The sequence below is a fragment of the Protopterus annectens genome, chromosome 2.part2 (genome assembly GCF_019279795.1).
Source record: "Protopterus annectens isolate FY-2018-M chromosome 2.part2, PAN1.0, whole genome shotgun sequence".
Taxonomy (NCBI): Eukaryota; Metazoa; Chordata; order Ceratodontiformes; family Protopteridae; genus Protopterus; species Protopterus annectens.
Genome location: NC_056730.1, coordinates 412,256,671 through 412,270,223, shown reverse-complemented (window position 1 = coordinate 412,270,223; position 13,553 = coordinate 412,256,671). Strand labels below are relative to the sequence as shown.

At 45.5% G+C, this 13,553-nt stretch overlaps 1 protein-coding gene across 1 annotated transcript in view; it reads right to left on the bottom strand.

Annotated features, from left to right (window-relative positions):
• LOC122795949 (transcription factor TFIIIB component B'' homolog) overlaps positions 1-13,553 on the bottom strand; it is a 700,162-nt gene that overhangs the window by 600,864 nt on the left and 85,745 nt on the right. The window lies entirely within an intron of this gene.

Sequence of the window (13,553 nt, the reverse complement as noted above, 5' to 3'; positions counted from 1 at the left end):
AGAAAGAAGGCGAGATGAAGACGACTAACATGGAACGTTATGGTAGGTACATAAATTCTTTATGTTAAGTTGTCTATCTCGCCTTCATTCTTGCTGGTAGGGACAGCGTCCCTAACACCTAAAAACCTGGGTGGCTCAGTGCAACAGACTCTTCAGAACATGGAACCAAAATCAGCTCTGCTTCAGGAGACCATATCCACCTTGTAATGAGAAATAATGGTATGAGGATTTGCCCACATAGCAGCTGCACACATGGAATCCATGGGCAACCTAGACTGGAAAGCTACAGATGTGGCTAATGCCCTAGTAGAATGACCTTTCGGTTGAGATGGTAATTCCTTATCCCGTAACTGATAAATAAATTAAATAGTATGGGATAGCCATCTGGATAAAGTAACCTTGGAAACTGGGAGACCTTGTTTGTTTAAGGCATAAGACAGTAACAATTGGTCTGATTTTCTTATTTCTTTAGTTCTATGAAGGTAAAAACGCAATTGCCTGTGCACGTCCAATTGGTGAAGTTTGTCCTCTGCCTTGTTGCTATAAAATTGAGGAGGAAAACGGGAAGATCTATAGACTGATTTAAATTATGTTCAGAGCAGACTTTGGGAAGAAACAAAGGATTTGTCCTCAGAGAAACTCTATCTCTATGAAAAACCAGATAAGGGGGATGGACACAGTGCCTGTAGTTCTGAGACTCGTCTGGCTGAAGTAATAGCAACCAGAAAGAGTGTTTTCCAAGAGAGAGATATGATGGAGCGTGTTGCCGCTTGCTCAAAAGGAGGCAAAATTAAGTACATTAGGACTAGATTAAGGTCCCAGGGAGGAGGGGCGTCTCTCACTGGAGATCTAAGAAGAGTTGTCTCTCTCAAAAAGGCTTTACAAAGCTTGAGAGACATGATGCTTGAATTCTGTAACCCGATGTAAAAATTAGAAATGGCTGCTAATTGCACCCTAATGGTAGCAGAAGCGGCTCCAGAGTGAAACAGTTGTGCTAGGAACTCTAGGATCTCATGGACTGGGGCTGAGAAGTGATCCACATTCCTAGACTCAGCCCAATCAGAAAAACGTTTCCATTTGCTAGCATAAATAGTCCTGGTGGTGGACTTATGTGAGGAAACAATAATCTCACGGACGACTGGGGAAATGCTAGGGAGCCTGGCTAGAGTTGGAAGTGGAGCAACCAAGCTGTGAGCTAGAGAGTCTTAAGGGACTGACACAACCCGCCTGATTGATGAACCAATAGATCTGGAATCGGGTCCAGAGTCCAGGGCTGATAGAGAAGATAGAGGTGTAGGAACGGAAACCAAATCTGTCAAGGCCAGTAGGGGGCAATGAGGATCATTTTGCAACCCAATGACTTTGCTTTCTGTATGTGTCTTGGTATAAGGGGAAAGGGAGGAAATGCATAAAGGAGTCCCTGAGGCCAATAGTGGACTAGAGCGTCCCTGCTTAGGTGACCTGGAAGCGGAAGGAGGGAGAAGTAGTTGCTGCATTTGCTGTTGAATGGGGTGGCAAAAAGATCGCAGCAAGGCTGTCCCCATTTGCAGATCATCAGGTCCGCAACTTCCTGATTCAGAGACCACTCGTGAGGCATGAGGATAGCTCTGCTGAGCCTGTCCGCTATGACGTTGGATCTCCCAGGGATGTGCGTCGCAATTAGAAAACATTGGGAGGAAATCGCCCACTGCCACAGTCTGAGTGCTTCTCGACACAAGGGGTAAGATTTGATCCCACCCTGTTTGTTGATGTACCACACTACTGACATATTGCCTGTCTGGATCACAATGGTCCCGGAAGGATGAGAGAGTCTTGAAGGGCTTGCAACGCTAGGAGCACGGCTCTCATCTCTAGGACATTTATGTGCAGATGGTAATGGTGAGGTTGCCAAGTGCCTTGGACTGTCCTGCCCAGATAATGCCCCCCATCCTATCAGGGAGGCGTCTGTGGTCAGTGTGGCTACCGGAGGGGGCTAAATGAAGGGTCTCCCCTGAGTCACTAGTGGGGAGACCATCTATCAGGAAAGGTTCCTTTTGCATGCTTCTGTAATTATGATCATGTGAGACATGGGTAGCTCTTGGAAAGACCAGTGTGTGAAAAGAAGCCACTGAAGAATCCTCATATGGAACTGCGCCAATGGAAGGAGGAGGATGGCAGCTGCCATGGAGCCTAGAGTTTGAAGGACATATTTGACTTGTATCTTCTTGCTCTGCATTAGAACTTGCACTTGTTGACGAACAGTTGACACTCTCTCCAGTGGTAATCTTGCGAACATTTTATTTGTGTTTAATTCTGCTCCTATGTAAGTGATAGACTGAGAGGGCAACAAGGCAGATTTTCAAAATTTATGGTAATACCCAGCTGGGTGCAAAAAGTGATTGTGTAATCCCGTGTTTGTAGGAGTTGATGCCTGGTGGTAGCAGTGAGGAGCCAGTCATCTACATATGGAAACACCTGGAATCCTTGCTGTCTCAGGTGAGCCGTGACCACTGCCATACATTTGGTGGACACCCTGGGGGCAATGGTGAGACCAAAGGGCAGAGCTCTGAACTGGTAATGACTGGCCCCCACCTGAAAGCGAAGAAATCTCCTGGAACGTCTGCCCATCTTGATATGGTAGTACGCACCCTGAAGATCTATTGAGCACATCCAATTGTCCTGACCCAGAAAGGGTAGAATGGACTGTAGTGTGACCATCCGAAACTTTGTTCTATGTACAGATCTGTTTAATCTGTTGAGATCCAGAATGGGTCTCCAGTCCCGTGTCTTTTTTGGTACTATAAAGAACCTTGAGTAAATTCTGGATCCGAGCTGGTCTGCGGGGACCTCTTGGATGGCTCTTTTTCTTAGCCGTTTTGAAACTTCTGTAATTGCTTGCTCCCTCAGATTGGGTGGAACATCTGGAAGGGCCTCTTTGACGTAAGGGGGTTTGATGGAAGGGAATCTGGTAACCTCCTGATATAATAGACAGTACCCATCTGTCTCTCGTTAAATTTTGCCAGGCTTTTGGGTACAGCGAAAGTCTTCCCCCGACTGCCCCCAGAGGTGAGCAGCTGGGCAACCCTTCAGGGATGCTGGAAGGGCTTGTCAGAGAAGGATTCTCTGTTGCCCTGGTTCTGCGGACCCCCTCTGCCATGAGGGCGGTGTCTATTATTGTTGTTTCCCCCTCTGCCCCGGGAGGAAAAATCACTACGTGTGTCAGGCAAGGCTCCCTGAGATTTGTGGAACCACATTTTCCCACTCTTCTGACCCTTGGGGAAGGGTCTTGAGGGAATGGAATAATGGACTCCCACGGCAGAGAGTCTTGCCTTCTTGCTCACACCTAGTCAAAGTGTCTTTCACCTGTGGCCCAAAGAGAAAGGAGCCATCACAGGGGGTGTTAGTGAAGGACGCCTGAAAGGGTTCCGCAAAATTACACAGCCACATCCAAGCATGCCTCCTGCGGGCCGCAGCAGTGCCCGTGGCTCTACTCGCTCCATCGGCAGCATAGGAAATGAGCTTCATGGAGGAGTTGACTACGGAATTAAGAGTCGCTAGCTGGGAAGTTACTTTGGCTTGAACTCCCTCAGCTGTAGGATCTTGAAGGGCATCTCCTAGCTCTTTTAGGAGATCCCTCTGAAGACAAGTAAAGTGACCTAAGTAGTTCAGGGACCTCATGGAGAAGGTCAATGAAGCAAACATTCGCTTTCCGTATCTGTCCATCATCCTAGACACCTTGTTAGGAGGATGAACAGATGAAGATGTCTCTGCCATCTCTTTTTTGGTGGTGGCTGCTACCACCATGGCATCAACGGGCACACCCTTAAAAAGAAACTGCTTATCCTGGGGGGCTGTAATGAACTTATTTGGTCTCCTCGGAGTTGGTTCCGCTGTGTCTGGAGCTTACCAACCCTTTTGAGCCACTGCAGACGTGAGTGGATCGAAAGGCGGAGAAACCCAGGAGGTGGAAGGTCGGGAACCGAAGGAATCCAGGAATACGGACTCAACCTCGGTAGGGGCTAGGGGAGTCCAGTTCCCCCTCTGCCTAAGCATTTCAAGGATGTTCGCGAACGAAACATCTTCAGAGGGGGATCTCGGGGACCGTTCCAAATCATCTAAGTCTGTATCAGAAGTGACAGACTCCAGGGAGTCAATGTGCTTCTTCTTGCACTTCTTCTTCCGAGGGGGCTCCTCAGAGATTAGGAGAGGCCTCAGAAGAAGAGGAAACACCCAATGGGGTGTCCTGGACCATCGGTTCCCTATGCTTGGGGTCTGGAGGAGGAGCAGAGGTTGGCACAGACACTATAGGGAACGGAGTCGGTGGAGCTGATTCAGAGGACAGCATGCTCCACATGCTACGCTCACTTTGAAGCAATGGAGACCGAGGAGCCGAATGCACCGACTCTAAGGAGGGGGACCTCAGCCTCTTGTGACTCTGCGACGGCTCCGAAACAACCGATGGAGCCAACGGGGATGCTATCTTGTCGGTGCCAGCTGGAGCCGACTTAGAAGTTAAATCCAGCACAGGAGTCGGCTCAAAGGATGGAGCAGATGGCTTAGTGGATTTTGGGGATTTCACTGGCTGTGAACTCTTTGCCAGTGAATCCTGGGGTTTTAACAGACCCCAAAGAATTAGTTTGTTCTTGCGCTCCTGCAGGACTCTTGGACTAAAAGCATGGCAAATAGAACAAGAGTCCTGCAGGTGAACAGCGCCTAAACAGTAGATGCAACTAGTGTGCCCATCTGTCAGAGACATTTTCTGACAGCATGAGTCACACTTCTTAAAACCAGAAACCTTAGCTTCCTTAGACATGTTGTACTAAAAAAGGAGGACTAAGAAGTGACTACTGACACAAACAGTACTAACCTAGACAAACGCACCAGTACTATGCGAACTACAATAATTTTTTTTTTTTATAACAATAAGAGAAAAAAAGGGAAAAAGGAGAGCCTCTAAGTTAAACGGCTAACCTAGGGAAGGGGGAGGGGCGGGGAGAACTCTCTAACTTAAATGAGTTCTAACACAAGGGTGAGATACAAGAAAAAATAACAGCAACAAGTATAACTATTCTAAACAGAAAAAAAATACTAGAAACATTTTAAGTTTAGAAGGAAAGTTTACACAAAAAGCTAAATATACGAACCTGAGCCAGAAAAACGACACTCTCGCAGCTAAAGCAGCAAACGAGATCTGAGTAGCTATCGCTAGGCATTATGGGATAAGGGGTAGCCTCGAGCCAGTAAACAGTTCTTGAGCTATTGAAGATGGCCGAGTCGGAGCCAAGGATCGGCACAGATCCCAACCAGCAAGTATGAAGGCGAGATAGACAACTTAACATCGAAAATTTCAGGAGTTGGCCGACTGGCACTTGCGAACTGCTTCTGCTTTGGGCACCGCAAGGCAAGAAAGACTGATGTAATGGCATCGGCTGCATGCTTTATACACCCCTGACTACCTGACATCATGGAAGATGAGACAGCAACCGACGCAGGACCCAAGACTTTGATAATCAAGCCGACTGAGGGCGACTGCAAGCAGATAACCCAAATGTGATGACTGCAACAGTGAAACACGAAGAAGATCTGCTCCTGCCAAGGTTTCTGAGAGTTCTGAGATTAGGTCTCTATAAAGCCAGGTAAAATGTGCGAAATAGTTCAAGGACCAAATGGCAATGGTAAATGAAGTATAGACCCTCTTCCATAGTCTGTCTATCACCGAGACTCCCTGTTAGGGGGATGGACAGTAGGGCTTTCCTCGGCGAGCTCTTTCTTAGTGGCCGCCGCCACTACAACCATAGCATCTACTGGTATGCCCTTGGACCAGTGGGGGTTGTCCTCTGCTGGAGAAAAAATTTTGTCTGGTCTCCAGGGGATAGGTTCAACAGTATCAGGATTCTTCTAGGTGCGCTGCACAATGAGGTGAACCAGGTCATCTGCAGGTGGGGTCACCCAGGATGTAGAGGGTCAAGCACGGAAAGCCTGCAAGAATACAGACTCCTCAGAGGAAGGGGTGGTGGACTTCCAGTCTCCCCTCTTTTTCAAGATCTCCAATGCGTCTTCAAAGGAGACATCCTCAGGGGCCGACTGTGGGGGCCTTTCCCCTTCATTGTAGTCTGCATCTTCGGTGAGGGATTCTTTGGGGGAATCCACATGCTTCCTCTTGCATGATCTCTTGTGAAGTACTTCCTCAGCGGGAATGTCTGAGGAGGACTCTAAAGAGTGGGTACCTTCTGGAAGGGGTGCCTTGAGGTTCCCGTGCCTGGTGTCTTTGAGTAGTGGGCTGTGACAGCTGAGACTCAAAGGAAAAATATATATGGGACTTCAGTGCCAAATGGACTAGCTGACAGCATGCAGAGGCAAGTGCCCTCTCCATTACCTGGAAAGCAGGTCTGTCCAAAAGAGGTTGGGAGCCTGGAACTGAGAAAGACAGCCTCGGGACCAGGTCACACCCCACTCTGATGAACCCACTCCCAGGGAAGGAGCCACAAGAGGACTCAGTTCTGCCAAGACAACCAAAACCGTACTAGACGGCACCGTGGAAAAAACAGGTGGCGCACTAGGGATCATGGTGTCGACAGATCACTCTCAAGCCCAAGGATGGCTCGGCTCCGAGTGAGTTGACGGCCAAGAGCCATGGTAAGGTCTATCAGTAGAGCCGAAGAAGCTGGAACTGGGGTTGGCAGTGTCGAGGGCTCTGAGACCTCCAAATAGGTTGAACGAAGAATATATGTCAAAATCTGTGGAGAAAATTCCTCGGCTCTGGTTGGGAGGGAGGATTTGGAAGGAATTGAAATTCCTCTGGCCACCAGGAGCTGTTCCATTAGCCTCACTATGTCCAATTCTGAAAGGCTCCTGGAGTAGCGGGAGGACATCCCCGATTGGGAGTCAGGACGCTCCAGAAATGGGCTGCACTGCTGTCCAAAAAATGGATCCACCGAAAAGGAATATTGGGTCCGAGGTGGTATTTCACCTTTCGGCACAGAGGTCAAAGGACCAGTATGCTGTAAAGTTGGGGGCGGGGGGTTTGACCAAAATTGGAAGAACTATTTTTGGTGCCAAAAGGCAGATCGTTACTGTAGTTACAATCAGTGTTGTAGTAGGAACTTGAGGCATTGGTGCAGATGACTATCATAGCCGGCTGTTGAGGTCCTGGCACCGTGGAGGAGGGTTGAGGCCCCAGTACTCAGGTTGTTGGTGTCAATTTAGACATTTTTGCTTTCGGTTCTGCAGATTTTGATTCACTGATGCGAGGAGAGGCGGGAACAGATTTACTCCTCTTTTTATGTTCCTTCTTAGGAGGGGTTAAGCTGTCTGACTCAGAAATAGCCTCCGAGAAAGGAGATTTCAGGAGACCTTTAAGCATCAGTTTGTTTTTCCGTTCAGTCAACGTGCGGAAGCTAAACCCCTTACATATCTCCCAAGGGGGTTTCATAGACAGGTGTGGCACCCCAAGACAATAGACACAGAACAAGTGGTTATCCACTCTAGGTATTTTTCTGTCGCACTGGTCACAATGTTTAAAGCCAATTGTTCCCTTTTTCTCAGACATATCTATCACAATATTCGCCAAAAAATACAGTTTAAACAACAAGGAATATGATTACAAACGATTAAATCACACTCACAACAAAGAAGAAAGGGATTTTTTTTAAACAGTTAAAAGGGAAAAGGGAATACCAACAATGGTTTTGGAAATTACTTCAGAGGTAAGGGAAGGCCTGTACCAGCAATGATATGAAGATTACCAAACTTGGTTAAAAAAAAAAAAAAGAGGGACACTCACGCAGATAAGAAGATACTTATGAGATTAACAACAAATTATTTAAATATGCGAAAGAAACTAAGAAAAGGTTTCAGCAATGAGAAACAAAGAAATTTGTAATGATTTAGTCGAGAGATGGCCTGACATGTCTTGATTCAGTATGCGACAAAAGAGATCTAAGGTACTACTGAGGAGGGGCACTACGGGTAAAGCCTAACTCGAGAGTTTTTTTGGCTGGGACGAGCTTGTTATAACGGCTGACTTGGTTCCGAGGATGGAACCAACTACCCATCAATAAAGAATGAATGAAGATTAACAATATCAGATCACATGTTCTTAAAAATATCTACACTAGTACTTGCTTAAATGAAATTTGGTTGTCTATTCCATGTATCAGCTGCTCTCAGAGAACCAATTAGTACAATTCTTATTCCTGTAAAATCTTTTACATATGTTGTCTGATTCTCTATTACTTTTTGATAACCCCAAAACATTCCCAGAGATATTTACCTCTAAATGCCCTATACACCTGAATACTTCAGACAATGATGGAACAAGAGAATGTAAAACAAGGTTATAATGCATCAACTTATCTGCAATTATCATCAGTTTTGGCAGAGTTAAGGGGACAGAGGCAACACCACACCTCTAAACTGTACAGACTTCCTCAGTATTTACTGGTTTTGAGGGCAAAATAATAGGATGCCACGAATTCCCAAGTGGCCCCTTTAATTCCCGTTTTTTTTTTTTTTGAATATACAACTTAAAATTTATGACTGATGTCACCATGCATCACTAGGGTACAGAGGTGTATATAATGACATCAGCTTTGTGAGGCAGTGCCTGATTGCCTGTCTGACTCTCTGAGAAGTGGGAGATTTCAAAAAATAAAAAATAAAAAACCCTTCAGCTGTTAAAAGCCACCAACTTGCAGGCAGCTTGTGGGGATTTGGGAACTCTTACTTTAAGTGGACATAATTTCCTCTTATAACTGTCAGCTGACTGTAAGTGATGTTTGGTCAACAGCGAGCTAAAATAAAAATCTGTAACTTTCACAGATGAGCGTACCACTGGGAATGGCAACGGTTAGGTCTCGCATAGCTGGGCTGCAGTCACAGCTGGGCACCCATTCTGCTGAGTCTGTCAACAACATGGACCAAGGGAAGAGGACAGAGTGGAGGAGGATGAATGGCAGCTTCAGCTGCAACTCTGTGTCTTAAACGAGATTCTGACAACAGAAAGGGACTATGCTGGTGCCCTACATTTTCTTCAGTCTGCAAGTTCAGTGCTGAGTTTATTTTGGAGGGGATGACTGGCTTTTACTTTTCCCATGAAGTCTCTGAACACTTTGCCTAATCATATTTTCTATGATGCCCATATTTTTCCTCCTCAGAATATACCCTCTCTAAGTTAATTCGTAGTTTCCATGGTTTGCTTGTATGCTGCTGTTGCTTATGAGGCAAAGGCTGTTGGTGGTATGAACTCAGTCTGAGACTCCGATTAGTATTCTGGATTAAACCAAAAATCAGAGGTTGACAAGGAAGCGAGTGGTTGATCACACAATAATTTATTAAATATAAGTGCTTTCATCCATTCAACTAGTTTCCTTGTCAACCTCCTTTTTTGGATTTATCAGTTTGAATTGTGTTTTTTCTACTAGTACTGCGGATTGTTACGTCTAGCAAAGACTTGACTGCTTTATCTGCCACTCTCAGCTAAAAATGAGACCGGAATGTGGCACACGGTGTGGAGGTGCGTCTTGATGAATTGGGTGGGGGAAGGGGCTTAGCTTCCCCTTTCACAAAGTGTCTTGTCCATTGTCCAGGATAAGCTGAAGGTCAGTTTATGTCTGGTGACCAATAACATGTAAAAAAAAAAAAAAAGAATGCAGACATGCAAGTTGCCTTAGTATCTTCCATCCATCCTAAACTTTGCATTGCATCATCATCCATCCAGTTAGCCCATGGGTGAGCTGTGCCTGATTCTGCAAAGAAACCTGTGGTTCACAAATGACTTATCAGTAGAACTGTGTGGTAATGGTGAGGCTGTAGTAACCATTTAAGAGGAGGCTGGGGGAGGGGAAGGCTGTGTTACAGTGAGCCAAGATCCGCAGTTAACAATACCTTATGTTAATCTACGTAGTGGGTAGCAGTAGGTGTATTTTTTTTTTCTGTCTTATCCTTGGTTGAGTTGTGCTGTACAAGAAGTGGCAGATACTTGATCTGCATAGATGAGATGTGCTGATCCTGCACAGGCAGCAACAGGTTCAGCCATGGCTGGGAAGCAGCAGCTGACCTATTTATAAGTGAAATTAGCATCGTAGAGGGCAGCTGCAGTTGGCCGCTTGCACTGAATTGAGTTCTATAACTGGACTGCACTTGGCAAGGTGAAATCTTCAGTTATCTGGATAAAACCTTAAATAATGGGGGGGATGGGTGGGCAAAGACCCCAAAACACGGACAGATTTAAAATACTGTTCTTACAAACTTAGAATACTGTCACAATAACAGGTTAGTAGCATTTAATTTTATTTTTATAAAATAAAAATGCATTTTAGTTTTATACAAATTCAAAGTTTAATACAAGCTCAAGTATTAATATAAATGAAACACTATTGTTCTGGTTATATTTTGTGATTAATATTTTGTCTGTTCTTCAATTTGCATTTGAATGTTAATATCCCACTATTCCATTGGGGTGGCAATGGTTAGATAATTATGTATACAAATTCTATGTTAATCAACATCCAAATTTTTGGCCAGTTGTACCTACTTTCCATGGGCCTTTGTCCAGATTTTTGATGATTCAAGGTTGAGTGGTATGGATAACACTGGAGTCAACAGCAGGAAACAGGCAATATACAAATACAGGAAACATAACTTTGTCAAATAACACCCAAGTACACTACACAGCTCACAGTCTTAACCCTGTGTACCAACTGCCAGAGCAAAAGAAGGTGGGCATTACAAATTTGGTGGTATCCTCTACGTTTATAGGTAGTTACCTTGTCTGCTGATCTCAGTCCCTGAAGCACTGCAGACTCCCGTTTAGCGTGGTATCATCCTTTGGGTACAACTTGCAAGTCTCAGACCAGACTTGATCTTTTCCAACTTCCTCTACAATCGACACAATGACCCATGGCACAAATGTCTTTCTTCCCTCCTCAAACTGATGCTGGTCCAAGGTAATCTTCCTGCATCCTGAAGGTCTTTTCGAAGGCATTTTACTGGCACAAAAGCCACTGATGGTGGAAGATTGGTCATGTATATGGGGGCACTCATTGGCTCCCATCCTCAGAATACTTACATGATTGGTTCGTACACCGAGGTGGCGATTAGCTGTAATTGCAGTAAATGAGCCAATCAAAAACTTTGTAGCACAGCCAATGCTGTTCAATGTGGAACAGCAGAGCAGTTATTTGATTGGTTTGTATACCGTGATGCCGACTGGCAGTAATTGTGGTATACTAACCAATCAAAATCCGTGTAGTGGAGCCACAGCTGTTCAATGCAGAACAGTGGGCTGGTTCGTTTAGGGTTGAATGTGGAGCATTCTGTATAACTGAGGACTTGGCTGGTCAGCATAAATGTGGTGCTGTCTGTCTCTTGACAATCATGACCCCAGGTTTCCACTGATCTTTGAAAGCAAATAGGCCCTTCTGCACTGCCATCAGTTATTTCCAGTTTATGTGCTTGTATCTGTACTGACTTTCCTAGCTGCCCTGGGATTGCAGCTGCTAGCAATGAGCTCCACAGGCTTTCTGACACATCCGTGGTTACAGTTTAGCCCTGAAGGATAAACCTGAAAACGAGACCCCAGTTCTGGGCACATGCCCATGTCCACCATGCAAATTCCTCTTTGAGACAAGACATCTGTGGAATTTCTATCTCCAGGGACTGAGTGCTGGCACCACAAATTTTTGAGGAACCAATGGCGCTTTGCTTTCTCATGTGTAACCTGGCTAGTGGTATCATGAGGATATAAGAAGCCATGTAGCCTAGTGTTGTGAGGAATTCCCTGGCTGAGAGGCAATGTTTCAGCATAATGCTTTGGAAGTATTCGGCCATTAATAAGACTTATTCTGGAGGAATGAAAGCCTTTTGAGGACAGGAATCCAGGACAGCCTGCAGGAAAATTATCCTGGTGGATGGGTCTGTATTAGATTTGCGAAGATTGATGGTGACCTCCAAAGAAGTGAGGAGGATCGAGTGAAGAGCAGATCCTTGAGGAGCTTTGACTGACCTGCTGCTTGAATGAGACAGTAATTCAAATAGGGGAAAATATGGATGCCCCTTGTCCTGCAGAAAGCTGTCACTGGGTCTAAATACTTTGTGAAGACCCTGGGAGCAACAGACATGCCAAAGGGCAGTGCAGAAATTGAAAGTGACTGGTACATGCCCCGAAGTGAAGAACATTTCTTCAAGATTCTTCTATGGGAATGTGCAAGTAAGCATCTTTTATGTCTAAGATGCCCATTACAACCTGAGAGGCTATCCTGGGGGAAAAGCTTTCGAGGAGTCAACATTTTGAACTTTGGTACCAGCAAGGACACACTGAGGGTGGACATGGTAGGATAGGGCGCCAAGAGCCTTCCTTTCTGGAAACCAGGAATAGTCTGAAATATAACCCTTCTCCCTCTTCGATAATCTGGTACTGGTTCCACTGACCCGAGAGAAAAGGCTGTGAATCTGAGAAAGGCCCACTGCTCTTTGATGTTGTGGAACATCTGTGTAACCAGAGTATCTTTACAGCTCTCTGAAAGTGAGCTTGTAACCATCTGAGATCACTTTCAGAACCCATTTGTCTGAGGTAATGAGGGACCAATTTTGGTCTCGAAGTCCATTGCCTGGGGGTTCCTGAAGACCAGTCTGGGCCTTTGTGAATGCTGCTGCCTCTGAGGTCTTTCTCTGCAAAGTTTTCTATGGAGGCTATTTGACTGAAATGGAAAGGACCAAGGTTTAACGGGAAAATTTCTACTAAACCTAGGAGACTGAACCTGGTGCAAGCCCTTGACCATTTGCATAGATTCTGCCTTATCTTCCATCTTTAGTACAGCTTCAGCTTTTGGCCTAAAGAGAAAGTCCTTATCCAGGGGTGCATCAAGTAATTTGGATCGGACATTGGCTGTAAGGTCTGTTCCTTACATCAAGCATGCCTTCTAATGATAGGACCGGATACAGCAGTTTGGATAGCGGCCTGCTTAGCATTACAGTCACAGTGTAAGGAGAGTCTAGCCCCCTGGGAGCTGGAATGGCAAAGCTCCAACAATTCGTTGAAAGGGGGCTTGTCCTCCAGAGAGGAAAGCTTCTGTTTCATTTTATTTAAAATACTATGCTGGTATTTTATCATGTGAAACTGGCAGCTGAGGGCCCTCATAGCTAGGGTAGAGGAGGTATAAGCTTTTTTTTTTTTTTGTGGAAGAACGGACTTTCGCTCCCCTTGGGACCTGGAGTGACAACCTCTGGGTCAACAAAGGGCTTTCTGAAGAGGTAATCGGCGAGTTCAGCCCCACATAAAAACTATCTGGTTTTCAAGGGGCTGGGGGGTAGAGACTGGATTCAAGGAAGAGTTTATAAAAACATCCTCTACCACTTCTAGTACAGGAGGAATAGCCAAACCACTTATAGTACAAGAGGAATAGCCAAAGGTTTGTGCTCTGGGAGGTCAAGAAATTCCCTCACCCTGTTTTTAGATAGTGGGTACTCCTGTGCCTCCCATTAGAAATGCTCCATCATGACACAGAGTGTTGTCCTAAAAGAGATGTCTTCAGGAGGTGAAGCTGAAGGCAGTTTTTCAGCAGAATAACAATCTT